General features: G+C 39.4%; 1 protein-coding gene across 1 annotated transcript in view; it reads right to left on the bottom strand.

Annotated features, from left to right (window-relative positions):
- The window catches only part of GlyT (Glycine transporter), a 421,794-nt gene that overhangs the window by 162,149 nt on the left and 235,584 nt on the right, over window positions 1-24,061 (bottom strand). The window lies entirely within an intron of this gene.

The following is a 24,061-nucleotide window of genomic DNA, read 5'->3' as shown; positions in this document are numbered from 1 at the left end:
CTATGTCTATTCCTATTTCGTTTAATGTTTCTTTTCCAAATTCTATTCTTAGAGTATAATGTGATATTTCGCACTTCCTCCCAGCCCTCAAGCCTTCCTTAATTGAGCATTTTTTTTATATAGAAACCGGCGGTAAACGCTTTCTTAATCAAATAATCTGCTTTTCTAAGTATACACATTAATGAGCAAAAGAAACTCTCAGCGTTTGGTACTGTACTTGAAACTTTTGGAGGATTTATGTAAGTACTTGCCAGTACGTAAATCCACTATGTATGTATGTATTAGTTCTATTTAAAACCCCAACAGCTATGTTTATTTTCTGCATGTTTGTGGAAGTCGTTAGAAATTTTAACTGAAATTGCGTGTAACAAAAAGGAAATTCATATTCGATGGAAATTTTAGCAGATTAAGTGGAATTTCCAAGGATATAATATTTGCAATTGCGAAAACAGGCGCACATAAGCACATGTTTTACAGTTTCATTTCTTTTAACGGTAAAAGCTAGGTCAACATTTTCACATATACATAAATTAGCAGTTCTTTAGTCTTCAAGGATAAATATTAATTTTGACCACCGTGCCACACCCTAAAATTTTTCCCATTCGGGACCAAAATTGATGTGTGATAATTTTGGCCAAGATATTACTATCTGAAAGAGTGAGACCATGAAATATTGTTTATTTGATTTATAAGGACCACCCTAATGCTTACATACCAAACCAACTTTTGTATTTATATTTATATACCAGCTGCATAGCTTACGAATATCGCCAAAAATCCCCATATAGTTTTCAGACTTTTTGAAAATAATGGCAAAATATCAAAATCCGGAAACAGGAGATTATGGAGAAATGTCTACACTATTTTCAGTTATAAATTCGAAAGCGTTATTTCGATATAAGAATAGTAATTTTTAAATAAGCATCAAATGCAATTTTGAAAGCGTCAATTGTAATTGAGAATAGTCAGTCGTAAATGAGAATAGCCAATTGTAGATGCCAAAGCGTCAGTTTTAACTGATAATAGTCAGTTGTTAATGAGAATAGTCAATTGTAAATGGGAAATCGTCATATAGAAATGGGAACGGTCAATTGTAGATGCGAAAGAGACATATGTATGGAGAATAGTTACTTATATATAGCACTATAGTTTCTCTTCCCATTTCACACTCTATACTCTTTTTCTCTTCCACATTTAAAACTTTCATCTGCTGCTCTGTTGGTATCATCTTGCTTGTTTGTTTTGATTATGTATGAAGTGAACAACGATTGTACTGACAGTGGGCAGGTAAAGTGTATCTTGAGTCAAATATGTAAAAACATCCAACATTCAATGTGTGTCATTTAAATACTCGCAGTCTTACAGTTCATAAATTAGACTACCTTTCCTATGTATTTGCTGATCTAAACATTGACTTAATTTGTATTACCGAAACGTGGTTCAAATTCGGCGTTGAAGATAATTCATATTCATTAGATAAATATGTGTTGCTGAGAAATGACAGGAAAAATAACATCCGTGGTGGTGGAGTTGCTATATACTGCAAAAATTTTCTGAATCCAAAAGTAATTTATCGCTCAGGCCATGCTAGTGGGGTAGAAAATATTGTAACGAATTTACTTGCAATTCCTCTTATTTCAAATTCTCTGCTAATGTTCGTATAATTGTTGAATAAATAACTCCAATATTTAATAATGCCAAATGGTCTTTATTAGACTACTTTCAAAATAACACTTCTATTGCTCGACAGATAGCGTGCTTAATCAAAACTGACTATCGCGCCTCTACTGTTGCTGCTTTTATACTGTGTGATTTCCTCGTTGCATCTTCTAGGCGGTTCCAGAATTTACTTAGTTACTGGTATATAATTATAACTACAGATGCACGTGTGTAGCTCTCATATGCGCGTGTAATTGTGAGCGAAACTTCCACAACTACAATTGAATACTTTGGGAGCATCTCAGATAAGATATCTGCATGTGCTTGTGCGTTGATTCTCCACTGCGTGTACGTACATATGTGTAGATATAATGATTGATTAGTTTATGTAGATACATAATGATTGATTTATGGATGTGCATACAAGTCACTCCTAGCATCGGCTTAGAGATGACAGTATCCCTTAGTGTTGCTAAAATTCATCACACTGCCCTCCACCTAAGTCTGATCGTCCCGATCAGACAAATCTCTCGATCTAAACGCTGCTAGCATCTCCAAATGTACCACTCTTCTACTTCGTGGCTTCCCAATGGTTTGTATGCGGTAGATGGTATCACTGATCTTCTTCACAACTTTGTACGGTCCTTTCCAACTGCACCGAATTTTGGATGGACCACCTTTTCACCGGTGAGGGTTGTATAACAGTGTCAAATCTCCCTCCAAGAAACCTTCCGAATCATTGTTCTCATCGTACCTGCGTTTCATCTTACTACTCATTATCCTGGATCGTTCCCTCGCACTCTGTTGTTTGGCCAATGAAGAACTTCGCAGAGCTTGCGTTTGACGGATTGGCTTCGCATAATCAGTATCGTTCAACCGTTCTACAACAGTGGTGCGCCCTGGCTTGAAACTACCCTCGCATTCCTTCTGGGAAATTCTTTCCTTCGTTTTCGTGCGTCCCTTTGGTTTTGTCAATGCCATTGGTTCTCTCGCAGGTATTTTTGATTTCGCTTTATTTGGCCCATTCCTTCCATCAACTTTTACCTTTGACTTTCGTGGTCTTTGTCGACTCTTCTCCACCAGTACTCGATTATTGCTGAACCCCTTTTCCAAACTGAAGCTAAGTGGCACATCCTGGTTCTTATAGCACATAATCTTTCTCCGCATATCGATCCTGATATCATGGTCAACTAAGAAGTCCACTCCCAATATGACTTCATCAACAATCTCCGCCACAATGAATTTGTGTAGAACCACGACCTTTCCAATTAATACCTCACATATGAATTCTTCTTGGATTTGGTTATATACCAGTGACCGTACTCAGCCTTGCTCCAGGTAACGGTTTTACTCTCCTGCTGACCAAGTCAGATCGGATTAAGGAATGAGATGCGCCCGTATCTACAGTCAGTACACGCTTCTTGCCATCCAGCTTTCACTTGACGCAAGACTGCTCGATTTTCTTCAAATTTGCGACACAGATATCACAGCACATTCAATAGCTGGTGCAAGTTTTCGTTCTTTACATCTGACACGCTCTTACTCATCTCCTCCAACTTTGCGTTTACAGCCACCCACATTGTTGGAACTATTAGGACCAAGATCGCAATGACGTGCAATGTGACCGGGCTTCCCGCATTTGAAGCATTTGATAACTCTTTCACTACGCTTTTGCGATCCTTTCAGCGCCTCCAATATTGCGTCTACCCACTCTGGCCTTTCTACTTCCACACAGCGTGCTTTGAAAACTGGCTTACACAGAAGCGACGCTGTTTCTTGAATCAGAGCTTGTGACACCGTTTCTGCGAATGTTGGCTTTGGTTTGCGTATGTAGCTCGCTTTGTTTCGACGTCCCGTATGCCATTTATAAAGCTCTGAATCTTTACCCTTTTAGTGTATTCCACGGGTGCGTCCGCATTCCGCTAAATATGCCAGCCTTTCAACACCCGACGCAAACTCTTGCAATGTCTCCTATGCTCAGTTCCGTATCGTCTCTCTAGAGCGCCCATCAATGCTCCATAACAGTTCCGTTCGCCCTCTGGAATGGTTTGTAAAATCTCAGCTGCAGGCCATTTCAATGCCATGAACAATGTAGCAACTTTATCTATCCAGTTGTTCACTGTTGCGGTCTTCTCAAACTGTAGCTTAAAGACCTGGAAAGGAACAGAACCGTCAAAGGATGGTGGTTTTACCTTTGGATTACTCGTTAAAACTGCTGGGCGATTTAGTTGCAACTGCTCGATACGTCCTCTCAAAGCATCCACCTCGGCAACTGAGATGTCATATATGTCTTTTGCTCTTCCAGTTGGGATGTCATATATGTTTTCCGTTCTTCCTGTTGAGTTTCCATCTTGGATGTAATCTGTGTCGACAAATCTGACATACGCATTTCTTGTGCTTCAATCTTCGATGTTATTTCTGAAGATATTTCTGACATTTGCGACGACATTGATGTTACTGTCGATGTTTGTGCAGATATTGCAGCCAAAATCATGTTCAAGTCTGTGCTCTGCGATGTTCCGTTTTTCTCTTCAATTTTTGTTGTTGTCTCGTCCCTATCAGGATAAAAGACATACTCGTCCACATCAGTTCCTTGCGACTCCATTACCTCTCGTAGCCGTGCTTGAAGTTCGATCTTATTGCCGGTTTGTATTCTCCAACTCCATGGATGTTATTTCAGACCACGAAATGTTATTTTTATCGTATGATCTGAAATTCAACGCAAAAGAGCCCGACTTTGAATTAACCTATAGGAACTACAATGCTGTAAATCTAGATGAACTAAGTAATGAGGCTGCTTTTCTTGACTGGATTAGGTTTTTTTCCTTCTCTAAGTTAGATGAAAAGTTGGAATATTTTAATAGTCTTGTCAATCACCCTTTTAATAAGACACGTTTCTCTAAAAACCGTTAAAATTCAAAGTCATAAAAACCATGGTTTTCTAATGAAATTTCGAAACTAATAAGAAAACGTGAGAAAGCTCACAGAGAATGGAAGCAATTTCCATATGAAAACAAATGGGAAGCCTATCGTCTTTTGCGCAATCAAGCTACCTTATGTATCCGGAATGCTAAGGTGGCATATTTGAATAATAAATTTAATGCAAATTTGCCTCCAAAAATTCTATGGAATCTTTGCACTTTTGGAATATCCAAAAATGATAATATTTAATGCAAATTTGAACCTAATGTCATGAACTCGCACTTCTTCTTGAATGGTAATATAAGCGATAGATGTTTACTGAAGAATTGTTCGTCAGGCTGAATGACATTGGGCTCATAGAAATAGGTTATATCTGAATGCAACGAAATCTATGGCGCTAGCAATATCGAGCACAACATGTGACTTGAACAGCCTTCTTGAAGTTATACTTAATGAAGACAAAATATTACTCGAAGACGTGGTCATCAATTTAGACTTCAGAAATATCTCTAAATTAACTTGTGTTGACCATGTTAACCTTATGGTCGGTAAAATATATAATACCCTTCGAAATTTGTACAGAACTGCCTATTTATTACCACGTGAAACTAAAATGAAACTGGTCAAATCTCTTATAATTCCTCAAATTTCGTATGGGGTGCTTATATTCGGTAATATTGATTCGTCTTCACATAATAAATTGCAGCTTGCCTTAAACAATGCTGCCCGTTTCGTTTTTTCTAAAAAGAAATTTGATTATATCTCTTCATTTGCCGTACAAATTCTCGGAAGTGATGTTAATAACTTCTTAAAACTTAGAAATCTCTGCTTTTTGCATAAGCTACTTCATTCCAAAAACCCCCTTACTAAATTTCTGTCAGTCCACTCGGACCCTAAATCTATTGGTCCTTATTTTAAATACATCGTACAATCTGTCTATGGAACTCACTTTCCTCCAAAACAAAAACTATTAAAAAAGCAGGATGTTTCAAACTAGCAGCATTTTCTTTTCTTAACTCTTAAGTTACTCTAAATCTTTAAAGTTTTAAGTGAATGTATGCTACACTTAAAGAAAAAGACTGGTAAAATCAACCGAAATACGGGTCAATTCAACCGAAATTTCTGTCAATTTGTATCCATCGCAACAAGATGTTGAATCAACTGCGCAGAAATCGTTGATTCGTAATTGACCGTTTTAGTAGTCAAATGAACAAAAAAAGTTGTTGCGACAGCTTTGTACGAAAATACCTATGTTGCGGCATTTACAAGGCAGATGAGTTTTCACTGAGATCTTTTCATGGCAGAAATGCACTCGGAGTGCTTGCCGAACAGTGCCGAGGGGCGACCCCGCTTAGACAATTTTCTTCTAAATGAAAAACCTTATTTCTAAAATTTTTATGTTGCTTTGCCCGGGGTGTGAACCCAGGGTCTTGGGTATGGTAGGTGGAGCACGCTACCATCACACCACGGCGGCCGCCATATACATACGTGAATATGTGCATACATATAGTACACAGCATACATAAGTACAAAGTAGAGAGCGCAGTGAGCGGAAAATTCTCTTTGAAATTTGCTCATGTATTGACTGTTGATCGCTGTTGAAATTAACAGTGAGATCAGTTGTGTTAACAAAAAAATCAGTTAGATTGATAAGGAATCTGTCAATTTTACAGAATTTTGTTAACTTAAGAGCGACAATTTCTCTTCTGTTGAAATGACTAAACTAATTTGTTCGCTTGACAAAGAACTCGGTCGAATTAACCATAATTAGATCAATTTCACCCAATCTCCGTTAAGTCAATAACAACAGAACAGATTTGTTGATTTTACTAGCACCATTTCTTTCAGTGTAATATATACTATTGAAAATTTGTATGTATTTAACTTTTCTATATTTATATATGTTATGTTATACCTTTAGATGAATAAGTAAATTTCTTTTTTTGTAACATTTCCGTATAATAACTTAATCAGATTAATGTATTGCCTAAAAGACTAAGTCTTCCTTGTGCAAATTCTAAATAAGTAAATAAATAAATAAATGAAACTTCAAATTAAAATATGAAAATGTAATTAGGGTTTTTCCATTTGGTCGTCAAACAAATTCCGGTAACACTATGGACACATTCGGTCTATGTGAGGTCTTTATTGGCCGGCCAGTTCAACCTAACCTAGGTATATTTCTCTTTTACACAAATATATATGCATATCTAAATTCATACATACAATCTGACTCATACAATGCCACGAGCACTCATACATACACACACATATGCATATGAATACCTTTACTACACTACTTTATACTTCCTGCATTTGAACTGTCACATTGTGAGGGTGATTGCGCAATGTGATCAAACTGAATTATCACCATCAAGTAATTATATGCATTAGCGCCACGATTTTATAGCTTTTTGCGTGCACTTGACCTTTCCAAAAGCCACATCTAAAATAGCGATGAAAATGTACACCAAAATCCAAACAAATTGGCATACGACAATCACTTGCAACAGTCATTCGTCCAGTCGTGGGCGCATCAGATCAACGTGAGAAGTTTGATATAAAAAAATAACAGAGTACATATATAAAATATTCAAAGTGTGAATGCAGCGTCATTGTGTGGAGGTGAACAGATTCATGTGTGGGTGTGTGAGTGTGTGCATGAGTGCGCAAGTATTTGTTCTAAAACTTTTTATATAATAAATCTTTTTGTTTTGTATTTTGCTTTTACATTGAAATTTGCTTAATTATGGACAGATGACAGCAATCAATGCCAAAGCGCCAAATGCTCCAACGCCCAAATGCCCAAAGGCAAACATTCGATATGTACATAAAGACGTAGGTATTGGTGTTGTTTTAATGCAGCAGCTGCTGCGTTATATTACACAGAATGCATAAGCAAAATGATTCAGCATAAACTAATCAATGAATTGTATTCAATGGCAGCTAATGACATGAATGAATGCATGAAGCGATGCGATGTGTTGTCGTTTGAGTAACAAAACTATCATCGCATGATATCGCACCGCGTTGAAGTAATGAGAAATTAAGTAAACAATGAAATTGTATTATTTAAACTACTGAAACAAAAGCGTGAATATGTGAGAATACAGTAAAAAAGAAAACTCAATTTCGAATGTAAAACTAGGCCATTTCCAGTTGTAAATAAGAAAGTGTCTCTTCGATATAAGAGTAGTCATTTTTAAATAAGCATCAAATGAAATTTTCAAAGAATCAATTGTAATTGAGCATAGTCAGTTGTTTTAAAGAGAATAGTCAATTGTAAATGCGAATGCGTCATATGGAAATGAGAATAGTTACTTGTAAATGAGAAAGCGTAATTTGAAAACTCAAAAGCGTCAATTGAAGTAGAGAATGGTCAGCTGGAAATGAGAATAGTCAATTGTAAGTGCAAAAAGCGTCATATAGAAATGAAAATAGTTACTTGCATTTGAGAAAGCATCAAATGAAAATGCAAAAATGTAATCAGTAATTGCGAATATAAAAGTGGAAATAAAGACAAACGATTTTTGTGGAAACGGGAATATCCCCTGAGGATAATACTTGATGTCAGACTGCCTACGTTTCGACTGACATATCTTTCTAAGGAACGATGTTGCATGCTGAACGCTCTTCGCTTCATTCTCCAAATACTCTATATAATTATTGCAGCTTTTGCTCTAAAATGTGCGTTTGTCAGTGGTATTGTAATGTGTCTCTACACCTATGTTTTCACATTAGCCTAGAGAGTCTCGATGGGGATCAGCATTTGAAAGCATAGTGCTAAATGCCGCACTGCCGTTTGGCCATTTTAAGCACCAGCTACCACTGACTGTCCTCTTTCCTACAAGAAAAGATGGGAAGCTCATACAGAGACCCGATATCTATGTCTTTATGGACGAATCTAAAATGGCTTGTGGAATCGGCCATGTTCATATCTGGGCGCGTTTCGGACTCAGCAACCAACCCATCTTCTGTTGCGGACTTCTTCCAAAGAAACCACTGCGGGTAGTAGAGCGTGGACGGTGGTTTGTTCAATTATAACCGTATTGCAAATATCTGAAATCGGGTTAAAACTATATCTAAGATATGAGTGATGTAGTTTTCTTCAATAAGCTCGTTTGCTTCACCCTGATTAAAAAAATTACATATATATCACATTGTTGGCTGTAATTTTTTTTCTGGACGTTGGGACAGCCCACTGCCCTCAAGTGGCCCAATGAAACCAGGCTAATCCTGTTCATGTACACACACCTCTTGGTACCGCCGTGAGGCAAAACGTGACGTGGGAGGGAAATGCTATTTAGTCGCCACTGCTTCTCATGCGCATTTCTCTGCGCTCACTTTCGGCATGCATCATTCGCCAATTTGCTCACCGCAGTCCAACATTGTATGTCTCTGCACATTAGGGGAACTAAATTCTCAATGGAAGACTCCTATCCAAGAACTCTGTGTACAGAGAATCTTTCGCCGTGCAAACGACAGGCAATGAAACATTACGTGTTCTGCGTTTTCCCATTCGGCGGTACAGTGCGGACAGAAAGGATCCTCCTCTATCCTACGCTTATGTAGATACTCCTTGAAACCACCGTGCTCATTCGGCTCATACTATTCTACTATATTCCGAACTAGCATGAAGGTCCAGCACCCTCAATTCTTTCGATCTTTCTTGTCACCTAACTTATGTTCGTGACCTTGCGCTTTCTTTGGCAGGCTCAGATGGTCGGCCGATTCCAATACCGTAAAGATGTTGGCTGTGCTTCTTGCTTATCAAGTTTGCATTCATTAACTGCATTGTCTTTAGCACTCGAGTTTGTTCTCTTTAAGCGGCTTCAGTATTTCTTCTTCTTCATTTTTGCATCAATATTTCTTCACTACCTCCTCCAAATATGACACCAAAAGTCATTTGACCTCGGCCTATTCGTCAAGGTTGTTTACCTTGAATTATTTGTTTTCTAATTTACCTTGTCTCGTTCTCTACACAAAGCACAGCATCCTTTTCGTTTTCATTCATTTGTTTAATGACATTCCGTTCAAGTTCGAGCTTTTGGAATCTTTTGTTTTTCAGCCTCTTAATTGCTCATTCAAAGTAATTTCATGCACTTATGAGTATTAAGTTTGGGATGTAAATTTGTATGCAAGTATATGTAATAAATAACGATGAGGCTAAAGGTCAATCCCGCCATTTTTGCTATTGAAATATTCTTTAAGTGCTCACGAAATAATGAGGGGAAGCGAATGAAGCCAACCAATTTTATCTTTTTCATATAATCACTTCCTCGAAATCTGGTGCGACCTCAAGAAGCCATTAATCTTCATCGCAAGCCCAAAGTCTGCATTAATTACCAAAATGTTCGTGGTTTACGATCAAATCTTGTTCCATTCTTCCTTAATTCTTTCAACTTTTCTGCACAAGTTGTAGCTTTTACGGAGACCTGGCTAAAGCCTGATTATTACAATTCTGAGGTTTTTTCAAATAAATATGCTGTTTATCGGCGTGATCGCATCTCTAGAGCGGGAGGTGTCCTTATTGCTGTTGAATCTAACCTATCATCTGAGGTGATTTCGCTGGACAATATCTCTCATATCGAATTCATAGCAGTTAGGCTTTCATTCGGTAGCTATAGCGTAATTGTTTGCTGTTCGTATATACCACCTCGTTCGGATATGGATGTTTATGCTAGTCATAGCTCGGCCATCTGTGATTTGCATTCGCAGTTGGGAGATAACGATCGACTTGTTGTTGTTGGTGACTTTAACTTGCCAACAGTTAGTTGGGTTAATATAAGTGATTCAAACTTTTTAACTCCCACTGCTCAACATGAGTTTCTCAATTGCTTGTTAGACTCATCTCTTTTACAGATTAACAATGTTCCAAATAGTGGAAATAAAATGCTGGATTTAGTATTTGTGGATGACTCGGTGGGTACTGCCCTTACGCGAATACCACCTTTATCCCTTCTAGAAGACCCTCTTCACCCTACGCTAGAGATATCACTTGATATCAGCCTACCCCGTAGGATTCAAGTACAGTCTCGTCCCCGATCTAGATACTTCTACAAAGCGAATTTCATTATGCTCAATGATCTGTTGGCTTCCTATGATTGGTCGGATCTCTATGCTTGCACTGATGTCGATTCGGCTATCTCTATATTTTACAGTACGCTTGATGGCTTCTTTGATACCTGCATTCCTACTCGCTATACCCTATGTTCGAATAAGCCCCCTTGGTTTTCAAGGCAACTTATCAGACTTAATAACATTAAATCTAGGCTTTATAAGAGGTTCAAGAAATCTGAGCATCTGCAGACCTCTCTAAATATCTAATAGCTCGTTCTAAATTTCACCGTCTTAATCAGCTTTGTTATAAAAATTACTGGAGTTGTTGTAAAGCCCAATTTTTTAGAAATCCAAAAAAGGTTTACAGTTTCGTAAATTCAAAGCGGAAAACTTCTGGGTATCCTTCCTCATTAACCTTTGGAGGTAAAAAAGCTTGCACTGATGACGACGTTGCTGAACTATTTTCTGAGTTCTTTAAGTCCACGTATTCATCCAGTGGTTTTCATTCCGGTCAATATCCCTATCACTTAGATAGCTCGAATTACATTAGGAATCCTGCTATTGATGGTAATATTGTTCTTCAGAGTCTTCAATCTTTGAAGCCCACCTTTTCTCCGGGACCGGACGGTGTTCCTAGTTGCGTGCTTAGGTACTGCGACGAAAACATGTATGAGCCTATTTTAAAATTATTTGAGCTATCTCTGGGATCTGCGCCATTCCCGGCACTTTGGAAACAGTCTTTTATTATACCCCTGCATAAAAAAGGTAGTAGGTCAAAAGTTGAAAACTACAGGGGTATTGTTAAACTTTCAGTCATTCCTAAAGTCTTTGAACAGATTGTCACCAGTCAACTGCGATATCAGTGTTCTAGTCTTTTATCTGCATGCCAACACGGTTTTATTCGTCAAAGGTCAACCACTACAAATTTGCTTGTATTCACCTCTATAGTTATGGAAGGATTTTTAACGAACAAGCAAACGGATGTCATCTACACGGACCTCAGCAAAGCATTTGATACCGTCAACCATGAGTTGCTTATTCATAAGATTGATTTACTGGGCTTTCCATTTCACCTATTAATGTGGCTGAAAAGCTATCTTTCTAACCGGACCCAAAAAGTTCTGTTCAAGTGCACTCTGTCGGAATCGTTCGGAGTTTCCTCCGGCGTACCCCAGGGAAGTCATCTAGGCCCTTTGCTCTTTGCCCTTTTCATTAATGACTTGCCACAGACAATATTATATTCCCATACTATAATGTATGCGGATGATGTAAAACTTTGTTACACTTACTGTCCTACCGATTTGAGTTCCTTGGATCTTCTTCAGGCCGACTTGGACTCGTTCCAATGTTGGTGCACAACAAATTTACTAGCTTTAAATTGCTCTAAATGTAAGCATATGACATTTTACCAAGTGAAGCCAGCATTGAAATCTTATGTAATAGATGGTACGCCTTTGCAGCGTATATCTATTGCAAATGATCTAGGTGTCCTTTTTGATCGGAAATTGAATTTTAACATGCATATTTCATCTATAGCCAACAAAGCGTTGGGTTTACTTGGATTTGTTAAAAGATGTGCTAAATAGTTCGATGATCCGTACCTCACTAAGGTTCTTTACACATCGTTGGTTCGTCCAATACTCGAGTATTGCTCATGCGTTTGGTCCCCTGTTTCTCAAAAGCATATAAAGCGTCTTGAGTCAGTTCAAAAGCAATTTTTGATATTTGCATTGCGTGGCCTAAATTGGGACTCAAGTCTCCACCTTCCTCCATACAGAAGTAGACTTCTTCTTATTAACTTACCCACTCTGGAAAATCGGAGAATATTACTGGGGGTATTGTTCATCCATAAGCTCATTATTGGAGAAATTGATTCCGCGGACCTCCTCAGCCGCTTGTTTTTTGCGGTTCCCCCTAGAGTATCCAGACACTACGTTCCTTCGAAATTACCCCTTTGTCGACGAAACTTTGCTAAAAATAATCCTCTTCTTATCTGGTGCGCGCACTACAATGACTTGTATAGCTGCATCAGTCTTGAATGTACTTTTGCCACTATACGTAATGCAATACTTGCCTATCTAATTTAAGAGATACAAGCTAATTTAATTTGCCGGCATTTTATTCCTTCGATAAAAAACAGGAACTATCTCGCTTAAGGATGGAGGAACATTTATCAACATGTATCATTAAGAAGGAACAAGACAGTACTGTGTTGATTGGAATCTGGTGCATTCCAACAACGTAAAAAACATGCTTTTTCAAGAGTCACTGACCGGAATCGTATGCATTCCGGCAGTATAATCTTATGGGTCAGGCATCGAGCTGATTGGAATCCGGTGCATTCCAACAACACAGGTCATGTTACTTTTTTATGCCTTGTGATGGCGTATCCTCATTACACTACTCTTAGCACTGCCGGATTCCCATGACATGCTGATTGGAATCTTGTTGCATTCCAACAGGGAGATTGGAATCCACTGCATTCCGAAATCATGCTGAGCGGAATCTGATGCATTCCGCCAGTATAAGATTTCGGCATAAGATCTTATTTCTACTCATATTTCTTATTATTATTATATTCTGAAATTAAATAGTAATGTTCATTAATATTTCTTTGGTTGTAATATATTACAACAACATTGTTGAAATCTCGATATATCTTAAATTTTATCTTTTGAGTTGTATATTTATATATCTTTTATATTATGCAGTCGACCATAGTTTGTCGTCGACTTTAAATAATAAATAAATAAATAAATAAATAAATAAACGCAGAAACAAAGGGAAACTATAGTGAGAACAATTGGATTTATGTATTAAGCCGATTTGCACATGGACATAACTGGAAACTTGTTGGCCACGGAATAGGGGCAATCAAATAAAAGCTTACACTCCGTTCCTGAAATAGTTAAAATTTACGTGGTGATCAACTACACTTCCAACCTTGCGAAATCGACTTTGGCCTACTTTTATGGATAAAAATATCACTAGTTGATCAAATAACTTCAAAATATACCGCAAAGAGTACTGAGACCTCACATTATTAATCTCCTTCTTTCTTTTACTTCAGCTAACAGTATTCACTTGTCTAGAAGGTTTAAGGTGGTCACATTAATCGTTCTCGATATGGTCGGGCTAGTACCTAAATGGTGCTTTGTTACCGAAACGTAAGGGATCTGTATCCGGCAAAGGACCATCAACATCAAAAACAACCCCCAGCAGGTTAGAGGGTTAGAAAATACCCACGATAGGTATGCCTGTCGTAAGAGGCGACGAAAATACCAAATAGATTGTCAACCTCACATACCCTTGGCGAATCCTGTTACATTAACAACCGAGGCTATGGCGACCTGGAACTCCTCATGGGTCTAGGGGGTGGGAGGGCGGTATAGCCTAGAGGGTCCCATGAGGTCATAACAAATCGTTCCCGAGATTTTCGGGCTTGGTACCGGAACGCACCGGATCTGTATACGGCGAAGGACCATCAACATCGATAACACTCCCCAGGACCTTCAGGGAGTGTCCTTATCGATACAACAACAACAACAACAACAACATCGATAACCCTCCTCAAAACCTTCGGCGAGTATCTTTATAGTTAATACAACAACAACAACAGCGGCATTGATGCTTTAAGAATAATAACCATTCTACTATTCTTAAGCTATCTTTCACAGAAAGAGCTGTCACACCACCGTACGAGCTTTGGCACCTTGGATGCTTGTGTGCAGTAAAGAAGGTGGATGGATGTTCGACGAATGGCAGTAGTTCCAAGTAACACCGAGATACCTTTGGAGGTTTGGTTCTGGCTTTACGGAGACGCAAAGCAGAGTTGATTGTCGTTATGCCATTAGAGTGCACTTTAACATTCAGACACGGTTCGCCTTACGCCGCTGGTGAAAATCTGTCCTCCATCCTATAACAAGTAGACTTTGTTTCCTTGTGTAGACTTGTTCATCCCGATATTCAGCAGATGTTGCCTGCTATTGTACTTGTAATTGCAGCTACGATGTTCAGCTGCTAACGCTTGCTATTTCACCGACGCCATTATGCTTACAATACTTTTCATTTTACTACCTTCCTGTTGTAGAATTAAGGACACTCCCCGAAGGCCCTGGAGAGTGTTATCGATGTTGATGGTCCTTTGCCGGATGCAGATCTGGTATGTTCCGGTAACAAGCACCATGAAGGTACTAGCCCGACCATCTCGAGAACGATTTGGTATGACCACATTAACCTTTCTAGGCCATTCCGTCATCCCACCTCTAAATCCATGAGAAGCTTGCGGTGGCTAGAGCCTCAGCTATTAAAGAAACAGGATTCGCCAGGGGTAGGTGAGGTTGACAATTGGGTTGGAGTAGCACAAACCTTTGAATCAATTTGGTACTATAGTTTCCTCTTACAACAGGCCTACCTACCGCGGGTATATTTTAAGCTCCTAACCTGCTAGGGGCTTACTACCTTCCTGGGTTGTCTCAGTGATAAGGATAGTCTTGCGATCGTCTGATAAACTGTTGCTAACCACCAAAATTTGCACAGTAGGAATGATTTCCAATACAGTTCGTCCACAACTCCTCGTATACTGATAGATACTCTTTATTCAGTGAGAGTTTGTTGGATATCCCATTAACCCTGTATTGGCTCACTCTTCAACAAAACCTATCGCATTAGGCCCAACCATCTTTTGGAGAAAAGATAAGAAGTAAAACCAAGGGTTGTTACACATGAATGCCAAACGAAGCTTAGTACCTATGGAAGTATTTTGTGTATTTTTAAGAGATTGATATTATGGTAAAAAGATAGGGGACTTGTGTCTACCACATCGACCGCCTTTGGATTCCCCAAAGCTGTTTGTTTACCTCTCTTTCTATTTCTCTATTCCTTGACCAGCTCCCCCTATTTATTTTTTATCTATAGCTCAAGTTCATTCAGCATATTTGTCATTTCTTTTTCCTCTATCTATCTTATCTTTTTTTTCTGGTCTTTCTATTTCTCTCCCACGGTTTTTTTTACTTTTTTCTTTTCTTACCATCTGTCTCCCTCTTTCTGTCCACTCTATTTCACTTTCTCTCCCGTATCCCGGTGTCACCCACACTATCCTGTACTTCTCTACTATCTTACATTTTTCCATCTTTCTCACCTCTGACTTTAACTCGCCCTCTACCTGTTTTTTTATTGGATGCTGGGGTAGCGCCTATCCTCAAGTGGCCCAATGAAACCAGGCTAATCCTGTTTATGTGTCCGCACTCCGTGCGGCTGGCGTTAGGCATAACGTCACGGCGGGAAAGGTGATTTAGTTGCCACTACTTCGCATCCACAGCAGTCCAACAATCTATTTGTCTGCACATTCGGGGACTAAATTACTAATGGAAGGCTCCTCTCCACAGTACAGAGAGTCTTTCGCCGTCAAAACGAGGAAAGTGAAATATTACTTGTTCCCCGCTTTCCCATTCTGAGGGACAGTGTGGACAGAAAGGCTTCTCCTATATCCCACGATTATTAAATATTCCTTGAAGTCGCCGTTCCCGCTTAATATATGTTGGAGGTGGTAATTTAGCTCGCCGTGTTTCAGCTCGTACCATTCCGCTATATTACGAACTAGCATGAAGGTCCAGTGCCCTTTTTTCCATTCTTCCCACTGTTCTTGCGACCTAGCAATTGTTCGTAACATTGCGCTTTTCTAAGCATCTTCAGACCTCTACCTCTCCCTCTGCCTCAATCTCAGCCTCTACCCCTATCTCTACCTCTACCTCAACCACCATCCCTACCTCTACTTCTACCTCTACCTCTAAAAAAAACAAAACCTCTACCTCTACCTACTCTACCTATACCTCTACTCCTACCTGTACCTCCACCTATACCTCTACTTCTAACTCTAACTCTACCTCTACCTCTACCTCTACCACTACCTCTACCTCTACCTCTACCTCTACCTCTACACGCAACCTACGCGGCCAGCTGATGCTATCTGGCTGTCAAACTGAAATTAAATGGAACGTAAGGTCCAATTAGTGGAACGTAAACATTAGTTAGCAAAGACTAGACCCTGCGCATCACGATTTTTAAAGGGTAGTTGCACGGATACTAGCATCGACAAAAAGCTGCGAAATGGACTCTACGGTTAATATTGTAAATGCAATAGACATGACACCACGTGAAATAAACCGCTTATTGAAAGATTCTGGAAATGTGAAAAGGGAAATAAAAACTGGGATAATCGACAAAATCTGTCCCCAAATCTAGGCAGTATCCCCACGTATTAGTGCTCGCACCAATTATGAGCCCTAAGCCTCTGAAATTTATACAAGTCAATGTAAATCATTATCATACCCCCTACAACGAACCAGTCCAATATATTTCTTCAAAATCAATAGATATAGCATTAATCAGCGAACCACCAGTTGATAAAGATAACAATGTTCGTACAACAAATGGCGTTCAGATATGTCAGTTCCCAGCAGAGAATAGAAGAACAAAATCATGTATATTGGTAAAGAAAACGTGGCGGTACCACTAGGTATTTCTCAACTGTATACTCCAAATTTAAGTGTAGTAAAAGTTCGTATTGAGCCTTTAGTTGATGAGTACGATACTCTAAGTGCAATAAACCATTTTCTCGCATCAATATCTCCTCTTTACGTATAATGGGTGGAGATCTTAATAGCTGGCATCCTTCCTGGTGCTCGAAATCTGAAAACGCTCGAGGAGCGGCAGTTGCGAACATTGCAGCTACTAACAATATGATAATTTGTAACGAGGGAACAACACCTACTTTCACAGCTATATGGCACGGTTTGTCGGCGACGTCTATCGCTGACATTACAATGGGTTCAGACAACATTATAAATTATATAAAAGATTGTCAAGTAAACATTGAAGCAGTTCAGAGCTCTGACCATAACTCGATAACTTTCAAGCTGGAGAAGAGTGAAGAACTCAAATCATCCAAACGAACATCTACCTTTTTGTTTAATAACAAAACCGCCAAGTGGGACATTTTTCATGAACGTCTACATAAAAACGTACAAAAGTCCAAAGTACTAAACATAAACTTTAATAATTGCACCTCCCTAGAAATTGATAATGCAGTCTGTAGTCTTACAAGCAGTATACGCGACGCTTGTAACGAATCGATGAAAATAAAGAAAGGTGGAAAACCGTGTAATCCTTGGTGGAATCAAGATGTACAAGCCCTCAAAGAAAGCTGTATTAAACTTCACCACAAACTTAACTGGTTAAGCAAGAACCACAGACCAGTAAACGCAGTTGCACTGCTCCATGCGGAAGTAAAACGCAAATACCTTAAAGCCTTAAAAGAAGCATCAGTGAGAAATTTTAGAGAATTCTGTAATTATCAGGGTAAAGAAGATGTATGGACGGTTACAAATCGTATCATAAAAGATGCACGTACTAAACGCCCACCGATAACTTTGCACAAAGATGGAAAATTTACTGAAACAAGCAGCGAAACAGCTGAATCACTGATGCGCCACTTTTATCCCGAAGATAGTGAAGATTCTTCAGCATGGCAACGAAATATTCGAAATCAAGCTGAGCAAATTTTAAGCACTCCGAATGATCCAGATTTCACACAAGATGAAGTTTTTGAAGCCCTAAACTCTATAAATCCCAACAAGGCTCCGGGTCTAGATAATATTACATCTGATATTTGCATGGAGGTAATGAAGGACTACCCAAGGCTTATAACAAGTATATATAACACATGCTTAAGAATAGGATATTTCCCCAAGGCATGGAAAGAAGCCTACGTAAAAATCTTGCCAAAAACGAACAAAGAAGCTGACAGTTTATCATCATACCGTCCAATAGGTCTGCTACCTGTATTTGGAAAAGCTTTGGAAAAACTATTTACCCAAGCGTATCATGCTGAAAACAACAAATTGTGGTCGTACAACCAGTATGGGTTTAAGAAAAAAACGTCAACCACAGATGCACTCTACAATGCAGTACAAAATATTAAGGATAAAAAGTGTAGGCGATATCAAGTGGTTTGGGTGTCTTTAGACATAAAAGCCGCATTCGATAATGCCTGGTGGCCAATGCTGTTAAGCCAATTAATTCAATACAAAACGGCTTCAAATATTTAGAATCTAATCAAGAGCTACCTCCATGATCGCACGGTAAAGCTCGATTTCGCAGAATCCACCGCAACAAAGCCTATGACCAAGGGCTGTGTTCAAGGCTCTATATACGGCCCCATTTTCTGGAACATAATTTTGGATGACCTGCTCTCGATGCCATTGCCACAAGGGTGTGAAATACAAGCATTCGCAGACGATGTACTACTCACGGTCAGTGCAAAAACACGCGCTGAGTTGGAGTGCTTAGCAAAAATAAGCTTAACCCAAATAAGTCAATGGGGAAAGGACGTGAAATTAACATTCGGCGAAGCTAAAACGTAAGCTATAGGATTCACAAGAAAGGCAAGAGCTGCAAACTTATTGATGAACAGCGTCACCCTACCGTTGGTAAGATCCATAAAACTACTAGGTGTGGTGATAGATCATCAGCTGAAGTTCAGAAGTCATGCGAAGTATATCATAGCCAAAACACAAAGAATTTTTAGCAGTCTGTGTAAATTCGTTCGACCAACTTGGGGCATCCATCCTGAAAACGTCTTAATAATATATCGACAAGTAATAGAACCCATGATTACTTACGCTGCCGCCGTTTGGGGTAGTGCAACAAAGTATTATTACATTCGTCGACTTCTACGATCGTTCCAACGATGCTTCGCTATTAGAGCCATACGAGCTTTTCACACCGTATCTGCGACATCGGCTTTAGCATTAGCTGGCTTCAAACCAATACATCTGAAAGTTACTGAAGCAAGCAATATATACGAAACAAAAAGAACAGGTTACTTTAATACAAAATCAAGAGAACTCACTATACAAAAAAGCGTACGCCCACATAACCTACTGCATCCGGCAGATCGACAAACAATTAACTATGGTATGGTGATGCAACAAACACAAATCGATATAATATCAACAACCAATACAACTTTAATTTTTACTGATGGAAGCAAGCTGGAAACCGAAGAGTGTAGCTGCGCTTTTGTTGTTTTTCAACCAAACGGCACCCACTATAAGGAACATTTAAATTAGATACCGTTTGTACTGTCTTTCAAGCCGAGGCCTTAGCTATAGATTCAGCTCTAGCATGGTCCCAAACGTATCTTGCGTCTACCAGGCTACACACCTTAAGTGATAGCCATTCACACCTTGACGCTATTAAAGATCGGAGCAACACGAATTCATTGATTGCATCCATACACGAAGGATTATACCAATTACGTCAAAACTATTCGGTTGAGTTCTCATGGGTGAAAGCTCATATCGGTATCATGGGCAATGAGTTTGCAGATGAAGCGACTAAAGAAGCAGCGGCGCTAACAACAACTCATTCGTATTACGCATGTCCACTTAGCTACGCTAAGCGTCATGAACATCAAAAGATTGCTGTAACGTGGCATAGTGAGTTTATGAACGAACCAACCGGAAGCGACACTAAACTATTCTTTCAATCTCCTGCGGAAGCGAAAAGTTATAGTCAAATGCTGGGTATATCTTTCGAAATGACTCAAATCCTAACAGGTCACAGCTATTACAAGGCGTATTTAAAACGTTTTAAAATCATCGAAGAAGATACATGTCCATGTGACTCTACAACATCACAAACAATCAACCATCTTTTGATTGACTGTCCAGCCTATGAAAAAGCCCGAAGACCTCATACAATACTATGTGAAAAGCTCGGCGTACGACCATTCAACATTATGGAAGTCGTTAGACACAAGCAACTATTAAAATCACTTAATAAATTTTTTTATACTATTATTAGTACTCTAAAAACTTTTAACGTATAGATTGTTATTTGATAAATTTTCAATGCTTGCTATTAAATTAAATTTTAAATTGTAATATATTTTTGCTTGTATCCATTCGCAAGCAGTCTGATTTTAATACCATTTATAACTGGATACATAGATACCAATATTGTAAACAGTTATCATACAGTAACATAAGATTGTAATCACAAAGTTAAAATAATACATTCCTCGAAGCGCGGTTCGCGCGTCGAGACAAAGGAACAAAAAAAAAAAACCTCTACCTCTACCTCCTCCTCCACCTCCATCTCTACCAGTGCCTCCTCCTCTACCTCTTCTTCCACCCACTTCTTATTCTTCTTTCACGTTATCTTCGCTTCCTCCTCCACTTATTCTTCCTTTTCCTCTCCTTTTCCCTCCCTTTCCCTCTCCCACACCAACTAGATCTCTCCCCACATTTCTCTTCCTTAATCTGCTTTTTAATCTTTCTCTTCCTTCTTCTTCTTCTCTTCATTTTTTTACACCACTTTGTTTCATCCCCACCCGTTTGAGCGTTAACTGGCGACACATGTTAGCCTAAAAAATCCTTCTTTTTCATATATATTGCTCGACTGGCTCACCCTATCTGCTCTTTGTATGTATTGTTTTGTTATTACACAAAAATACTGAAGGCCACATGAATGACAAGATGACGGCACAACAAAAAAACAAACAAAAAAGTTAACGGCAATAGTGGCCATGTTGCTGCTGGTTATCAAATTGGTAACACTTGTCGCTGACACTTTGAGGGCGTCAAGAAAAAACATCAAAAAATAAGAGAAACAAACAACACTCTCTCACTCAAATCACACACAGAGACTCTCGCTTGCACTCGGCGAGTGTGAGGATGCACTAATCTTCAAAGCCATTGTGATGAAACAGTCGGATCGGAGATCGTAGAACAGTGCAAAGTAACTGTAAATGCACAATATTTGTGTAACAGTAATTTGGCGTCGAGCCAAAAGTCAATGATTGTCATGTTGCCAAAAGCGCCAACATGGCCTAAATCTAGTCGAATCGAGTCGAGGAGTGTAAATGTGGCGCGTCGCACCCTCGCCTGCGGGTGTACTCGACAGTTGATGGCGCTTTTTATTCCGCAATTCAGCAATAATTTACTGTCAAATGGTAGGCCCAAAGAACATGAAAAAACAGTAAAATAAATACCCAAAAAGCAATACAACCAACCAGCACTTTTTCACCACCTCCTTTGCACCACTTCAACCGTGAATATTGAATTATTCAACAACTTTTGTGTGTTTGTCTATATAAGTGTAACGGTTTATAGTTTTCTATTCTACTTTATGCATTCGGGAATCGCTATTTCCACTATAAATTCAATGCCAACTCTGCGTGTGTTTGTTGTAGTGGCTTTTTCAATTTAGTGAGTCACATAAATTTCAAGTTAATTCTTATGTTGTTAGGAACGTGTTGTTGGAATGAAAGTATTTGAAGGAGGGAAAGTGATGCGGAATGGTGGGCTACATACGCGAAGTTTTAACATAGGTGAGAAGCTTTGAGTTTTTTTAAAGCATTTTTTCGATTGCTAAAACAGGTTCGTTGAAAATCTCTTTTAGGTGCCGTGGAATAAATCTAGCCACATGGAGGTATTTTGTGCACTGTGAGTGCAATGAGAGAGAGCGGAGGAGGCATATTCGGTCAAACAGATACTTTCTAATTAGGCTTCAATAAACCACTTGATTTCCCCCATGAGCAGGCAGCCGTGCCCCAACGTGTTAGGGGGCTTATAATATAACCGCGGTAGGTATGCCTGTCGTAAGAGGTGACTAAAATACCAAATTGATGCAAGGGGCTGTGTAGCGCAACCCTATCAACGGGATGCCAGCGCAATATATAGCTTGTCCAACCCAATTGTCAACCTCACCTACCATACCAAATCTTTCCCGAGGCGGTCGGGCTAGTGCCTTTATGGCGCTTGTTACCGGAACGTACCGCATCTGCATCCGGCAAAGGACCATCAGCATCGATAACACTACCCAACACGTTAGTGGGGTGTCCTTATCGCTACAACAAGAACAACAACAGCAGGTAGCCGTAGCGTGGAGGTACCCTCTAAGCTTGCCACACCGAAGATCAAGAGATTAAGCCTCGATTGTGCACTCATCGGCGTAGGAAACCATAGTGACTCCTTCTGGTGGTGAAGGTAGCTTTGATATGTAGAAGTTAAACAGAAATGGGGATAGGACACCACCCTGTGTTACCCCTCTTCTGGGTTTAGATGTTATGTTCTATCGTACCCGTCCTGCGCTCTAGTGCAAAAACCTAGACCATGACAACATCAGATCAAGCGGCTCTGGGAGTGTTCGATTGTAGTTTATGTTATGTTTTGATTGAAAATCTAATATATAAAATTCTTCTGTCACGGTGTTAGAGGCTTAACTCCTCCGAAACGGCTGAACCGATTCTCATAAAATTTTGTGAGCATATTGGGTAGGTCTGAGAATCGGCCAGCATCTACCTTTTTTTCGCTTCGTGCCTAGGGTCTTGAGATCAAAACGTGGACCCGGTACCCCTAGAATGTGTTTATACAATATGGATATCAAATGAAAGCTGTTGATGAGTGCTATAGTACAGGATAATTTTCATACGCCTGGGTGACTAGGGTCTCGAGGTATAGGCCAAAACGTGGACCCGGGTACCCCGAGAATATGTTTATACAATATGGATATCAAATGAAAGCTGTTGATGAGTGCTATAGTACAGGATAACTTTCATACAACTGGGAAGCTAGGGTCTCGTAATATAGCCCAAAACGTGGACCCGGGTACCCCTAGATTGTGTTTATACAATATGGATATCAAATGAAAGCTGTTGATGAGCGCTATAGTACAGGATAATTTTCATACAACTGGGAGGCTAGGGTCTCGAGATATAGCCCAAAACATGGACCCGGGTACCCCTAGAATGTGTTTATACAATATGGATATCAAATGAAAGCTGTAGATGAGTGCTATAGTACAGGATAATTTTCATACAACTGGGAGGCTAGGGTCTCGAGATATAGCCCAAAACGTGGACTCGGGTACCCCAGAATGGGTTTATACAATATGGATATCAAATGAAAGCTGTTGATGAGTGCTATAGTACAGGATAATTTTCATACAACTGGGAGGCTGGGGTCTCGAGATATAGCCCAAAACGTGGACCCCGATACACCTAGAATGTGTTTATAGAATATGGATATCAAATGAAAGCTCTTGATTTTTGCTTTAGTAGAGGGTAATTTTCATACCCCTGGGTGACCAGGATCTCGAGATAAAGGCCAAAACGTGGATCAGGGTAACACTAGGATGTGTTTTTTACATTATGGGTATCAAATTGAAGCTGTTGATGTATGCTTTAGTACAGGGTAAGTTTTACAAAGCTGGGTGACTAGGGTCTCGAGATATAGGCCAAAACATGGACCCGGATACCCCTAGAATGTGTGTATTATGGATATCAAATGAAAGCTGTTGCTGAGAGCTCTAAAGTTCATTGTGATATTCGATTTAGTCGCATCAACCTGGCAAA

This window comes from Eurosta solidaginis, chromosome 3 (assembly GCF_040869045.1).
Source record: "Eurosta solidaginis isolate ZX-2024a chromosome 3, ASM4086904v1, whole genome shotgun sequence".
NCBI lineage: Eukaryota > Metazoa > Arthropoda > Insecta > Diptera > Tephritidae > Eurosta > Eurosta solidaginis.
The sequence above is the reverse complement of the archived record's forward strand: the minus strand, read 5'-3'. Positions and strand labels throughout refer to the sequence as shown.